The sequence below is a fragment of the Rhea americana genome, unplaced genomic scaffold (genome assembly GCF_003343005.1).
Source record: "Rhea americana isolate MKP2758 unplaced genomic scaffold, rheAme1 scaffold_56, whole genome shotgun sequence".
NCBI classification, from domain to species: Eukaryota; Metazoa; Chordata; class Aves; order Rheiformes; family Rheidae; genus Rhea; species Rhea americana.
The window spans coordinates 3,504,303-3,519,550 of NW_028186712.1; the positions used below are offsets into that span (position 1 = coordinate 3,504,303).

General features: G+C 37.4%; 1 protein-coding gene across 7 annotated transcripts in view; it reads right to left on the bottom strand.

Moving 5' to 3' along the window:
• Window positions 1-15,248, bottom strand: part of NRIP1 (nuclear receptor interacting protein 1) — a 74,373-nt gene that overhangs the window by 5,114 nt on the left and 54,011 nt on the right. For 6 of the 7 annotated variants that reach the window (XM_085318900.1, XM_085318901.1, XM_085318899.1 and 3 more), the window contains one exon: window positions 13,396-13,443. The exons of the other annotated variant lie outside the window; for it this stretch is intronic. The gene's annotated coding sequence lies outside the window, so the exon portion shown is untranslated. The remainder of the gene's footprint in view (window positions 1-13,395; window positions 13,444-15,248) is intronic. 7 annotated transcript variants of the gene reach the window in all.

The window sequence follows — 15,248 nt, forward strand, 5'->3', positions numbered from 1 at the left end:
TACAAGCACATTGAAAACTTATATTTAGAAGTTTAAAAGGAACATATGCAGGTGAAATCCTTGCCTTCTTAAAGTGAATGAATATTTATGATTGATTTCCCCGAGGCCAATTTTTAATTCAAAAGCTACAAGCACCTGAAAGTAAAAAGATCTAAAAAAGTAAATCAGAAGAACAGCTTAATAGCCATGAAGTTAATAGCCCATATACACCCCTGCAGAAATGTTCCCATACTATGATACTGTAAGTCATATACAGAAACTCTAAACACTGAGCCATTTCAAAACAGAATTAAAACACCAGAAATGCACTGTAAAGTGCGTATGCCCATGTAGCTAAGCATCAAACAAAAAAAGTTTCAGGCCCGTAACTAGAGTCTCAATCATTCTCTCTCAGAGATAGAGGTATACCAGAGCTTACATAATTACCTGTAGAAGATGCAGTTTTTTATCCAAACATATGATTAAAACTTAAATTTCAATTCATTCAAACAGAAATTAGCTACCATATTATTGCTCCTTCAAAAACCCGGGTGCCTGTGTGTGGACTTTTGCAAAGTTTCAATCCCAAATGGATTAAAATCTGAAATAATGAATCCTTGGGGGGAAAAAAAATGCATGCACATGCATGCATGCACGCACACACAACAGAAAACCCTACAAGGTTTCTAATGAATATATTAAGTATCTAACAAGTGCAGCATTAACAGACTAGCTAGACTTACTAATTTGAATATTTGGGAATGCACCTTATTTTGGAAAAATATATTTACCTACTGCCACATTTTCATATTTCAAATGGGAATTAAGCTCACAGCATGCCATTCTTAAAAAGGAACAAGTAGCACCTAGTATCTTGTGTTTTAAGTTTGAAAGAATAAAATTGCAAATATTTCAAGGTTTGTTTATTATCTGATAAAGAAACCCTTACAGGTCACCTTCAGTTAAATCTCTGAGCAAATGCCCTGTGAATTACGCCAATATTTGGTAAGAAATTATTCTTTGCAGCTCTGGCTAATTAAAAAAAAAAAAGACAATGCACTTATGCAAATCCCTCAGGTACTCAAAAGTCTACTTCAGAAGATGACACCTGTAGACAGTTTAGTTTACACTCAGGAACTATTCTAAGAACTGTTTTGCCACCTCGTTTTTTCAGAATTACTTGATGCTAGGGAAACTGATAATTTTACAGAATTCAGATTGATCCAAGGGAACTATCATTAAAGATAATTAAATTTGAAAAACACAATGTATATGGAATTAAGACATCACCAATCCTTTTAAAAAGGCTATTCTGATCCAGTGCTGCATCAGTTATTACAGTGTTATGAAACCCTGCATGACCTAATGTACAATATGAAAAATGCAATTAAGTCATCTGTCAAGCACTGAAATTACATCTCAAAAAACAATCTCAAAAAATACACTTTATTTATGACGGGAAGTCAGGTAATAAATTTCAGGGTTTGAAGGCAAATCTCAACTACGAATTTCCAGTGAGTTTTGAACCCAGTACACTCTTCTTTCACTATCTGATCCAAAACCTGGTCACATGGAAACAGGAACAGTTTTGGAAATTAGTATTTAGCTGTTAATAGTCATTCAGCAACTTTTTTGCAACACCCAGACTGTACCAGAAAATTTCCCAGGACCCCGGAAAGTGGTTTTAATTTTTCTTGCCATTAGGTAACATTCCAGAAATTACCAGAATTGAATAAAAAGAAAAAGACAGTAAAGAAACAAGGCAGAAAAGAGAATGGAGAAGCTCTTCAAGAAATACAGCTCCTATACCCCAGGAAAGACTGATATAACCTTAGTGCAATGAACCTCTATCAGTTTCTAATATCTGTGAATCCCTAGACCTAAAAATCATATTTATCTACTATGACAAAATAAATTGACCAATTACATGGCCAAGAAGGCATACTAGATTTAACTACTGTATTTGTTGTTTGAACTCTTTTCTCACAGAGTTTTGTATCCTAACAAATAAATAAATGTTCATTTTACAGAGGCTATTCTCAGTACCTGCATGAGGACACAGATCACAGCTTATGAATCAAGTTTACCTAGACAGAACTAAGGAAGAAACATTACCAGCAACACAAGTGCTGTAACCTGGGGAGACACTCCCAGAGTGAAGTGCATGGCTGAAATGAGACCTACATCCTTTTTAAAAGTGCATAGGGAGAAACTATAGGCATAGTGAAGGATCATTAGAATGTATCCTGAACTACAGAACCTGTGCATGTCCAGAATATTAATATTGCTTTTCCATTTGTTGCAGGTTTTTTTGTTTGCAAGCTACAGGTGTCCTTGGCAGTCAAAAAGGTTTTAATGTAAAGACTGTAAAAAATGTTAAGATCCTTTGGTTACCAGAAAGTATTACTGCTGCTCTTTCTCCATATATATATATAAACATACATAAGCAGATTGCCTTCCATAGGCTTCATTCAAGATTGTACGGRAACTCTTGTGTAAAAAATTAAGGCATACATCTTGGAAGTCAGCAATGGTTAGAAGATCCCCCCCACATAAACACCTACTAAAATAAACATTATCCAAACTACAGACATTGTTAGAATGATTAATATACAGGTTAGATGTGTACATATATACATACATAAAACCCTTTTTATTAACTGCATTCTGGAGTATTTTTATGACATGATTAAACTGTTTTACTTCATTATGCTTTATTTTTAAATGAGGATGAATCAAAACATGCATTTGTAGTGCTAAAAACCAAACCAGTACATGAAATTAACTTCTTTAATTTTTTAATAAAATGAACTGTCTGTTAAAATCTACTGTAAGACCCAGAAAAGGTCTCTCGCTAGCTCATTTCCTTCCCACTCTTGTGTTCCCAAATGTAATGGCTACAGCCCACCACATCAACCAGTGGTTTAGTCCATCATTTTAATTATTACAGATTTGAGGAATATAGGCCGGCAATTACAGCGCCAGCTTGGAATCCAGGGGTCTAATTACTCCCCTCACTGCAGACAGGCTGACTTCTGGTTTTACTTTTCTGTATACCCTATTTTTCCAGGTAGCGTAATAATGGCTGCAAACTTCTCAGAGATAATTGAGGATAAATGTACTAAAGCCTGTGAGTTGCCCAACAGCTCCAGTAATAGCACTAAGTACCTAAAAGAGAGATTGTTGCATGATTCCCTGTCCTATAGCTGTCTACAGTGAAAGACTGTGGAGCCCAATGAAATTAAACTCTACAGAAGAATTCCTAGATGCACTGGAAATTGCTGCACAATCTTCCAGTGAACTAAACATGAGTATGGAAAATGAGACTAGCTGTCCCAGAATGATTTCTTTTGCTATTACACTCAATTTGTGTATCTTTGATTTTGGCAGGCAAGAGGGACACAGTCTGAATAGTGGGATAAGCATGTGAAAACTAAGGTTCTAAGCAATAAAACAGTCCTGATTCAACAACCCACTAAAGCACAACCAGGGAGCTGCACAAATGCACAGGTACTTCAGCAGCACTTAAGCACGTGCTTTATGAGAATCAAGTATTTAAGTGCTTTGCTAAATCCATGCTCCCTGTCAGRAATCTATTGAGATGAATAGAGCAGCTGAGACCTCTTCACAGTTTTGCTTCAGGCTGTCAAGACGTTTTGAAGGGTCCCTTCGCAAATGAAATACCAAAAAAAGAAAAAAAAAAAAAAAAAAAGAGAGAGAGAGAGAGAGAGAGAGGAAAAAAAGAGAGAGAGAGAGATCAGCAGAAGTGATCAGATTGTGGAGCAATAAATAGGTGACTTCTACAGTTACACATCTAAAGAACTTGGGAATCAACAGGCCTTGTTTAAAATAAACTCATAAACATCAAATTCTTTCTTTCCTACAGTTTTAGGATGTCACTTTGAGAAAGCAAAATTAAGCTTCTTCCCAAGAGATCAATTTCTTATTCACTCCTTCATTAGCCTAGTGGTTGACTCCAAAGGACATTTCAAAAATGGAAAAGATAACCTGTTGCTTTTAAAAGGCTGTTGGGASAGGCCATGCTGGGAATCATGTTGCAGCAAAAGGAGTTCCTGCTGCTGCTGCCAGGATTTCTTGTGGGGCTCCAGCAGCCTCAACCCTGCAACCGAATCAGAGCTGGGTTTCCTCCATGCCAATGCTGCCCTGCTGGCTGCTGCAGGACACAGGATTATTATTCACTCTCTAAAATATCCCCTCTGGACAAGGGCAGAGTTAGCAATAGCCAGAGCCATTAAGTTATTGCTAACTCTTGCACAGGTAAACAAAAAGGAAAGGCCTTTTCCCTATTGCTTTGTTACTCTGCACACTGCCAAACATAACTCTGACTGTACTCCCTCTTGCCAAGAGAAATTCTAGACATCAGACAAGTTTTCTCATTCAGTGTTTGGGGGGGGGGGGGGGGAAGGTGTGTGACTGGAAGAGAACAAAATGAATCCAACCCAACCCTTCTGATGGCTTTGGCAATTTAGACAGGAGGATTCTGAACCATATGCAGAATTTTTCTGCAATAGCTGACATCATAGCTCAAGAAGAGATGCAAAAAACCAACCATTTCGATGAAGCGCACTAACACCAAGTAACTCAACACTCCTAGTCATGTAAGAGAGACATGAACACAGAACTAATGGCACAGCAGAAATAAAAAATGTTTTTTCCAGTAAGATATGACAGACTATTGGACTGAACTGTTAGTGAACCAACAACTGTGTGGAGGAAAAAAAGACTATTTAGACTTATGCAGGCCTTTGTTTTAAGGACTGTTGTATTAAATGTAAATGCTAACTAATGCAGATGCTAATTATGGCACCAGAGTCACACAAGGAAAGGGGAGGCTGTTCACGCATACTCCCTCTCTGGCATGCAAAGGGGGATTCAGACATCTAATCTCAGCGCTCTCCKTCCCTCGCATGGGATTTCCCCCAGCGCTGGAATCTGAGACTCACCCAGACCATGCCATACCACCTCATGACAACGAGCAGCTTCGGGACGATACGTAATTTATCAAGGAGAAATACAATATTTCCACTGTCTGTCTAAATGAGGTGAGGAATATCAGAGAGATTTCTGTATTTAAACAGATGCCCTTTCAGGGAGGTGACAAAGCAGACTCTGCACATTTGTGTGCATAGGAGGCGAGAAGCAGAACTCCTCAAACTCAGAGGCAGTTTGAAGAGAGAGTATTTTCATATGAAAGACTTAAAATCTGAATGGTGTTGGCTGAATCACGGGCTTTCACCAGACATGGGGGAAGAGCTCCAAGGAAGAACATCCATTTAATCCTGAGGAAGGCCTCTCCCAGGAGAGGGGACAGAATGACCGTAAATGACAGCAATCTGAGAACGGTGGCTCTTGGTGAAAAAGGTATGTCCTCACTGTAGGCTGCAGCGTATGTAAGAGAACCAATGCAGTTTAGGTGCCAAAGTMAGTCTAGCTGGGCAGCAGGGAACCCCGTGGAGGTCAGCTTGCCCTGAGAAGCAGAGTGTATTGACCTGGTGCTGCACTGCCACTGCTCACCCAATTCTGGTGCCCAACCCACCTCTGCCACCTCCTTGAGAAAGTAGTGTGCAGTGTATACAAGCCTTGAGGCAGACAWTTCTGCCTAAGTTACAGGCAACTGATGTTTCTGAAGGTTTCTTCACAAGTAGCAGCTCAGAAGATTTGCACATGTGCCCTAGCACTGTGCACAGCTTAATCGAAATGTCTTGCACTTTAAAACCTCCTATTAAGAAAGTTCAGTTTATTTCAGAGAACCCCACATATTTAGCCATTTTTCAGGCCTTTGGCACTCTCAAAACAATAGCTAAAGTCAGCTTACCTTAAACCAGTATTTCATATTCTAACTAGCTAAGAAYGAGCCTTGCAAAAATAGTCACTTGCAGAAAACTCCACCTTGTGCATATTGCAATATACCTCTGTAAATCAGCACCTCACAGAAGTTTCAGTCAATTTCTTTGCACAGACCCATGCACACATATTTGTTCTCACAAATACTCCTGGATGAACAGTTCTGTTTAGTACTATAACTGTACTGTAAGGAGGATCTTTGAGTTTGTCAATCAGATTCTGCTAACATGCACTCATCAACTTAGAAATTAACTATCTTTGCCACCTCTTTGCCAGTTCTAACACAAAATGGAATAAACATTCGAACTACAAATGACACCTGTGAAGGAACTGAGTATTTAAAATCTAAAACCCTCCCTTACACAAGTGACWATTCGGTGACCTTCTGCTACGGAAATCAAAAAGGGTGAAGGAGGGACCTGGTAAGACAGAACAGTGAACCTTGCCCCTGCTCCCCCCAGTATAGACAGGAATCCAGAAATAGGGCATACTACTAACTCCCCTCTAATTTTGGTAGCATGGTGATTAAAGACCAGAAATATAGTGAGCATGAAGGCTTTCGTCAATTGAGTCATCTTATTCAAGAAGCCAAAAGCAAATAGGCACAAAAATATATGCCAAGATCTTTTTTCAAAATGTAACATTGCAAACCAAACCAAYTATAATAAAATAATATACTGGTAGGTACAAGCAAATGGAGAGTGGATGCATATTTCCAATCTTGGTAAATCATTTACATTAAAATATTCAGAATAAAAATTTTACAACTAGATTTCCATTCCCCCCAAACTTGCAAAAAAAAAAAATCACTAAGCATTTAATTACGTGGCAACTCCTCAAGAATGGAATCTGATTAAAATACAGTGGAAAAAAAAAATCAATGCTCTCAGGACAGTTGTGCTTCTAAATTATGATCAATATATGCAGATAATGCATTTCCACATAACTCTAACCATCTAATTTTGGGACAGATCCAAAGATATGGCCAAATCTCCAAATCTCTCAGCACCATTGGTGTTGTTGGATTAACTTTACAAGTTTGGCAACTTGTCACATGAAAAGTCATTTTATGTTATTTTAACCAGGATTTGGTTGCACAATGCAGAGCTACAACACACATTGGCTAAAACAAATATACAACTCTTACTGACTGTAGTTATGCTCCACTTAGGACCAAGTGTCTCGTGATTAGTTTTGAATTCAAGTCACTTTCTTTCCATAGAACAGGTTTCAACTAACAGAAAAGTATAATTCCACTGTAATGTAAAATATAGGATCACAGTCTTATAAAATTTGCAATGATACATGGGGGGGGGGAAAGCTGCTTTAATGATCCTGGTGATTGATGGGGTTGTTTTTAGTGAGAGGAAGGACAACATAGCCTCCATTGTAATGGGGGACGTAGCCTCTTGTAGACGGTTTCAAAAGGCTAAGGACAAAAAAAAAGCTCATATAATTTCACTTAAGTGGGAAAGGAAAAATCTGCATTAGCAAGAAGTCCATACTAGATCATTTACACTGACAAACTGATTTTTTTTCCAAAATAGTAATTAAATCAAATGAAAATAAAGATRCACCATTACAACTAACTCTAGCAAAATTTGTGGAGAAAAGGCTAACAACATACAGTAAAAAAAGTTCCACAACTTACCACTGTGCCAGAATTAATCTAAAAGCATTTGTAATATAAATCCCCAAGTAAAAAATTAAAAGCCTTTAAAGTCATAYAGAGGTATATAACAGATAATTATTTTGTTAACAATATTCTAAAATACTAGGACTCAGGCTGCAGCTAAACTTGAGCCATGAATCAAATCAGAATGACTAAAATACTGACTTAGCTAAAAAAACAAAGAAAATGCTTACTCTATATTCACTGCCACAAAGTCAGGATGGTAGGAACACTGGATGGCTGGGAAGGGGAAGTGTTTAACTACCATAAACACTCACAACACGGAAACACACTTTGAGGTAATTTCTCAAGTTTTATGTTGATAAAGATGACAAGCATTTTAAGCAGAAAGATGATATGCTGTCACAAAGTTGTGAAAAACAGCTCTTACTAATATGTTTTATATCTGTCTTTCACGAATGCTGCATGAAAGAAATAATTGCAAAGTAGCAAGAAAAGGCTATTTATCATTACTGCTTGTTCCATTAGTGTCAAGTAAGTTGAAACCCATACCCATTTAGAAATTGTATAGAGCAACACAGATGTGCTGTTGATCTCTGAAGAAAGTGTGTAATTTTCTACATATAGGAGCATTACCCCAAATTGAAAGATCTATTAAAAATAAATCTATTATTCCATATTGGCATCACAGAAGTATTAACTAATTTGGGGCCATCTTCTACAGTAGCTGTCCAACAACTTCACTAAGTCTTTATAAAACTACTTGCCTAAAGCATTAGTTATACAAAACACACTTAAAGCACATGCTTAAATTCCACGCTAGCATATGTCCCAAATTAAGCCCATACTCAAGAACACTGATGAGCAGAAATGGTGYCAGTGAACCAGAGTTTAATGGGCTTAAATGGAGCCCCATCCCTATCTGAAAACAATCAATCTTGGTTGCAGATGAGACCCCCTAGTAATAAACAAAACAAACTAGCTCAGAAGCCACACATTTAAATATATACAAGAATGTGGTTCCACAGGAATTTTCATCTCACTTAGGTGTGAAGATGCTGTCAAAATGCGTAGCCTTGACTTCCTCTACCAATCTTCAGCTGCTTGTCCYTGCCACCTTCCTTGCACTGAAATTAGCATTCCTTTGGAAAGATCCTAAGAGGCAAGTAGGACTAAGGACCTGGATCATGGCAAAAAACAACCCCTCCCCCCCCTCCAAGTCCAAACTTTTGACTCCACTTGGGAATGCATGGCTGGAGTGCTGGTGGAGAAGGACAGAGAGCAGGGCCTATTCCTTTCAGCGTCAAACTGCACTTACATCAAATTAAAGAGGCAGGAGCATTGCTATTTGTGAGATTCTCTCACTAAGAGAAGACTCCATCTTTAGACAAAATTTAGGAGAGTTCATTGTAAGATAAAGAAGATGCACTGTTTAAGAAGTATCTTTTAAGCACAATCAGGAAAACCCTGCCACTGCGTGAAGCCCTCTGCAGTCTGAGACACTGGAAACAGAATAATTCATTCAAATATTTAACTTTTATATTACACTGAGGCATCCCATGAAGCTGGAGTATAAATCCTATTAAACTGAACTTGATTTGTCCATCCCTAAAATAGAATTGACATACAAACACAAGGTCAAGGTCACAGATCAGCAAGAAAGATTATAAAGACTGATGTAAGAGCTGGCATTTGATCACAGCTTTTTTTTTTTTTTTTTTTAAGTACATTTACCAGAAATATCACTATTTTTTCTTCACATTGGTATACTACATCTTTTAAGTTTTCATGACCTGTAAGACTGATTGCCTTGTGCTTATTTATTTTAACACTGATGCTAGGCAGCCTATCAAGTAAACTAAAGAACTCTAATGTTAAGTTAAAAAAAAAGCAGAAGAAACCACTTTTGGTGGTCATTTTTATTTTATTCCACTGCCTGTCGATACMTATTAAATGACAAATCCAAAAGGAGACCCCACTGACAAATACAGGACATGACAGAGTAAGACCATTGCTAAAGAATCAGGACCTYTGTTTACAGCTTCATCCACTATGAGTTATTTATCTTAATACAGCAATTGTATATTTGCATGTGCACATCCAAACACAACACTCACTCATCTATCCTAATCATCTGTATGCACAGCATATATTTCTCAATTTAAAAAGAACTCTTAACACAAGGTCTGTGCAGAACACAATCAAACTAACCTCTTCTGTAATCATGACAACATTAACCTCCTAGAAAGCTTCTTTAACTTTGAATGCTGAGCAAGTGAGTGGATTAGACACAGCAGCAACAGTTGAAAGACTCATTAAAACTCAACTGCTGAAAATAGTTAGCAATGAAAGTCATTCACTGATCTATCCACCCACCCTCCCACTGATACATTCTCAAAGCGTTGAACACACACTGAAGAATATTTAGCTTACAGGTCACATCCACTAGATGTACCTTCTGACACTTAAAAAAAAGAGAAAGAAAAGATGTCTTGGGCAACAGTGTCCTGTGACATTCACACATGTAACACCACCACAAAGTTTACATGCTAATTATAATATCTAGCAACTTGAAGAATGGTATAACTTATACTCTTAGTCCTAAACCCCCACTTCAAACACTAACATAGCTCTGGTGTTGGTCTAGACATGACTGGGAGCCATTTATATTTAGACAGAGAGCTGCCTCTATAAATAGGACTCTTCATGTTCATATAAAGCTTTTACTGGCACTCATTTAGGGTGACCTGCATAACTCACTTGTACATGGGCATCTCAAACATTGCCAAAGAACCTTTATGTCATCACACACCCTTCTGCTTCTTCTTTCATCCACATTTCAACATTTGTTTAGATTTTTTCCTTTTAATCTTTGTATAGGTTGCAACACTACCTGCTTGATTGGGTTGGCTCAGTTACTAATGAAGAGGCCTTAAAAGAAAAGGACAAAAAATACATTTTTTTTTTTTTTTTTTAGAAAAGATAGCTCCTCGTTGAAAACATCCTTCAAAAGAATTATTGTCACACTTTCAAGCTACAGCATCACCTGAGCTACTAGAGCAAGATACARATCTCTCCTGAAGCCTATGATGAGAGCTTCTCAGTGCAACAGCAAGGGTGTGTCTAGCCATGATACTGATTCATGAGATCTTAAAACAGTCACTAGTTTAAAATCAAACTGAGTAATTTTCAAATCCCASGGTAATATAATTTGCACTTCTTCAGTCTCTGCTTTTCTAATCCCTTTAAGCAAAATAGAAGAAAAGTAGAGATATTTGTGGTGGAATTTCTATCCTACCTACTCTGTAATTCTCTCACTTCTTGGAAAATGTTAGGGGGGRAAAAAAAGAAATCAGGCAATGATTACGGTTCAAGATACAAAAATACTAGGGGTTCATTCAACATCTGCAAATAAATCAGCAAATTATTCTGAGATGCTGAGAAGTAAACATACACAAAGACGTTTCACAGCCAAGAACATTCAAAGAAATGCATAAAAATAATAAAATAATAATAAAAAAATCATGCATTATCCATCATGCAAGTTCACTGAGCTATATTGCAGTGAATAATTAACTGTTGTTTCAGTATTGAATTAGGTGTTCTCTCATGCTTACACTGTACTTTTAACAATCATAACCAACTTTTATTAAAACAGATTATCAGTAGTTAGGTGTTTTGGTTTTTTAAGTTCACAAATTTACACTCTTCGCAACCCCTACAAGGGCAAGGGATGTCTGCTAGTTCTGAATTTTGGATCATATCGGAAGCTCTTCAAGTTATAGGGATGTCCTAAGTTGCTATCAATGGGCAGTGAAGGTTTAAGTCTCTTTCTTACCATGACACCTTAAACAATRTCTTAATCACAATTCTATTTTAGCCTTATGTACAGAACTCTAGCAGGCAGCGTCAGAGTTTTCAGCAGAGAGCACCTTAAAACGTAAATGTACACCGTTTTGAGAGCGCCCTCTTCTAAAACGGAGTAATGACAAATTGCAATAAATTACAAGCCAATAGAGCAGTAGAAATGAGCACATCACGTAGTACAAAGAGAACACTTCTGAACAATTCAGTAGACAAGTAGCCCATAACAGTGGATTATCTGATACACTGGCTATTCATGCCTTAAAATAAAAAAAAGGTACTTTTTTCTTTTTTTTTTAATTTCAACAAAAATAGTCTCTGATTACATTTACATACGCGAAACAACAAATCAAACAACTTTTAAAAATAACGTTGTTATAAAATACTGTTTAGATAACTTTTAATAGCAACTCCTTTAGTTTTGCATTTTGTCTTAYTTCTTACTAACACATGTAGATCTATGGATTTTAATAAGACATCAAAATAATGGCAAGATTATGCTCATGTACAAATACGTGCTTGAGGGAGGCATCAAACTTCATGCAACATGTATTAACATGGCAAAATCAGGCACATGATAAATGGACATCTACTATACTGAAAAACAGTAATAGAACACTAGTTGAGAAGTCATGACTAGTAAAGTTGAATCTCTGAAAATTAAAACAGATCTGTTCACTTTCAAAATATGGATGCTCTTCCTCTAGTATTAGACACTGCAAGATTTCCTTTTCCAAACAACACCTGCAAGATTGATTATTCCATCTTGCCCGTTCCTCAAGTTGTGTAATGCACACCAACCATGGCAGGTGATGTGGTTTTTCCACATGCTGGAATTCTGATACTGATTCATCAACTAAGAAAATCAGATAGCAATTACAACAAAAGGAAATGGGAGCTAGGTGTTGAACTCCCTTTTATAAATTTTATCACAGCTGCTTTGGAAAAGAACAAAACAAATACTTCAAAAATGTAATTAAAATTATGGTCTGTTCATTTAATATCTACTGATAAAGTACAGAGAGAGGAAAGCTGTCATAAAATGAAATAATTTTATCTCATGAATCTGGTAAGGAAACACAAGAGACTCCAAACTAGTCTGAACTACAAAATCATTATCTAGACATTACTTCTAGTTTAACTGGCCATTGTAGAGATCTGAGCATGGCCGAGAAGTCACAAACCAAGTCTTCAGTGTTACATGAAGCCCCCTTCCCTTAGGGTATCAGGAAAGGCATTTCCCAGCTCAATAAACCACTGAGAAGCAACTCCAGTGTTTTCTGAMTCAGTGTATGATCAACACGTATCAGGCAAAATATCTTATCTGAAGATAAGCTTCATAGGCTGCACAGTTTCTTACTAAGCAATTATTTTCTTGTTTCTTCTCCTTTTAAGAGTCTTTCTAAGAATTCTGTCAGGAAGCAAAAGGAGGTTTCTGTCCAGCCTCTGTTGCTAAATTTGGTCAGTGAATGATACTAAAGAACTCCACTGACGATGACATTATTGTCATTTCTTTCATCAGTTCAGGCTCATAAAAACTTATACAATCTTACATAACCATAAGACAACTCACAGATACCAAAATAATGCAGAAATGAATTACAATGGAYGGCAGACATAAAAGCCAAACAGGGCAACAAAGGAAGACCAGGAAAAACAAAAAAACAAATCAAGAAAACAAAAATCAAACAAAAACCCCAACAATCCCACTCTTCTCAAAGAACTTTTACCTGTTAAGGAATATAATTTAACATATATTTGTCAACAAAAGGCCCAAAGTTTTCTGGTGGGCAGGTGATGATATCTCTAGCTGCCCAGGACACTTTTAGCAGATTGCTAACTTGGTACCTCAGTTAGCTAAGTGAGGAAAGGAGTCAAAGGCTACATGGGCACGAGTTAAACCATCATCTGACTCAGAATTTTTAAAAGGGATCAAAGGCCAAAGCTAGTGTGAATTAGATTAAGTTACCACTCAATGCCGGGGGGGGGGGGGGGGGGGGGGGGGCAGACAAGGTGACAAACTTCTTCCCAAGTTCAAGTACAGAAACTCATACCTTAAAAGCACAATGCTGGTACTTTGTGAATCCGCTTTTCACTCCTCCCTGCCAAAAACAAATACATTATAATCAGTATGTAGAAGCTGATGATAGAAAACAATTTTATTTCCACTGTAACAGGAAGTACATTCTGTTAATTCAGTATTAGCTCATGAAAGGGAACCAGTCTTATTTCTTAAGAAGGTGTCAACAGACTGGACTAAAATAGATTTCTTCTCTACAGTTATACTTGCGGTCAGTGTCTGACAATATCAACGAATGACTGCTCTGTATCGGAGCTGAGGAAGCTGATAATGTCTTATGGAAGAGGGGATTGGTCTCTGTGGCTTGTTAATACTATCCAGTTTGTCACCAAAACTTGTCATCAGGAGATTATTTTCGTTCTGACACTCCTGCTATCCACTTACCCACAATGACTTCAAAAATAAACTTGACATTGCTTTCTGCTTCTCTAAAATATTATTTTTCTTCTCCTGCTATTTCCTGCTATTATACTGAATGGCTAGTCTCATTTAGACGTCTGTCAACTCGATACTTCCACAACCCATGCTTCTGTAACATCACCAACATCCAAAGACTCTTTGAGGCTACACAAAACACAACTGCCCCTTGTAATCCTCCCCCCAAAGATGCTCTAAGCATAATCCTTTACTTCAAACTCTGTTATTTTTCTCTTGCTCCTGATGAGATTTTAGCTTTGCCRAGTTCTACAGACATGAATCTTCCCTCTCTAGCCACATAACCTAAATGACTCACTGCATCCTTTTCCTTACCCTTTCGTTTCCACAAACACACATTTTTACAGTAACATTCAGGCATCTCTCTCACAAGAAATTCCATTATGCTTCTGCAATGCTCCCTAGACCGAGATCATCTACACTCTTGATGTTATTTCATGCTCTCCTCAAACTGTAAATCATCACATCAAAAACTAATCCAAACCACCAAAATACCATCTTCACAAACCACATGGCGAAACACAACTGACGTATGTTGCTTGCCTTTCCTCACAGACTTCCTACCATGCTATTTTCTTCTCTCATCATGCTCTGTTTAAGTTTAGAATAAAYACATCTGCACCTCTAAAATGATGACTACGTATATAACATGAATTATGCTGGACACCATTAAATGAAGACCTAGAGYAACACCAGCTTCCGCAATAAGTATGTTTTCTCCTCTCCTCTTTAAGAAGTTCATGGAGCAGKACACTAACACATGCTGCCAATTTATAAAACAATTTTCACCTGATACTTTTCTATTATTACAGAGGATTGAGGAGAAGGAAGAGTAATACACAATAAAAGATGAACATAACACAGATTAATGATAAGGATACAAAATGGCTAAAATACAGTATAGAAGGGTTCTTTTCTGAATCTGCTGCTAATTGAAAGTTTCATGAATGCTCTTCCCTTTCCCTGGCTGGTACTATGAAGAATCCCTTAGCCTGGGACAGGCTATTTTCAATTCAGAGTGCAGATGAAAGAAAGACCAGAAAAGAAAATACTTTCCCTAGGAAAACTTATTYTCAGAATGACTTTTTTAGAGTATGTATGTCTAGCATGATAGCAAATGGTGCCAAAGATGATATGAACAAGAAAAGTTTTGAGGAGGAACTTGAAAGCAGAGAAGGTATTCATTCCAGGGACCTAGCTAACCATAAACCCAGGCCTTTTTCAATGAAACAAAGGAACAACTCAGTCCCTCGCCTTAATGAATTAACCTTTTGGGCTCAAAACAAAAGACTTGATTTTGCAACATCCCCTCTTTTTTGAGCACACTTTCTCCTCCTACTCCTCAAACTACAGAGCTTGACATACTGGGTTCAACTCCTATTTCAACTTAAC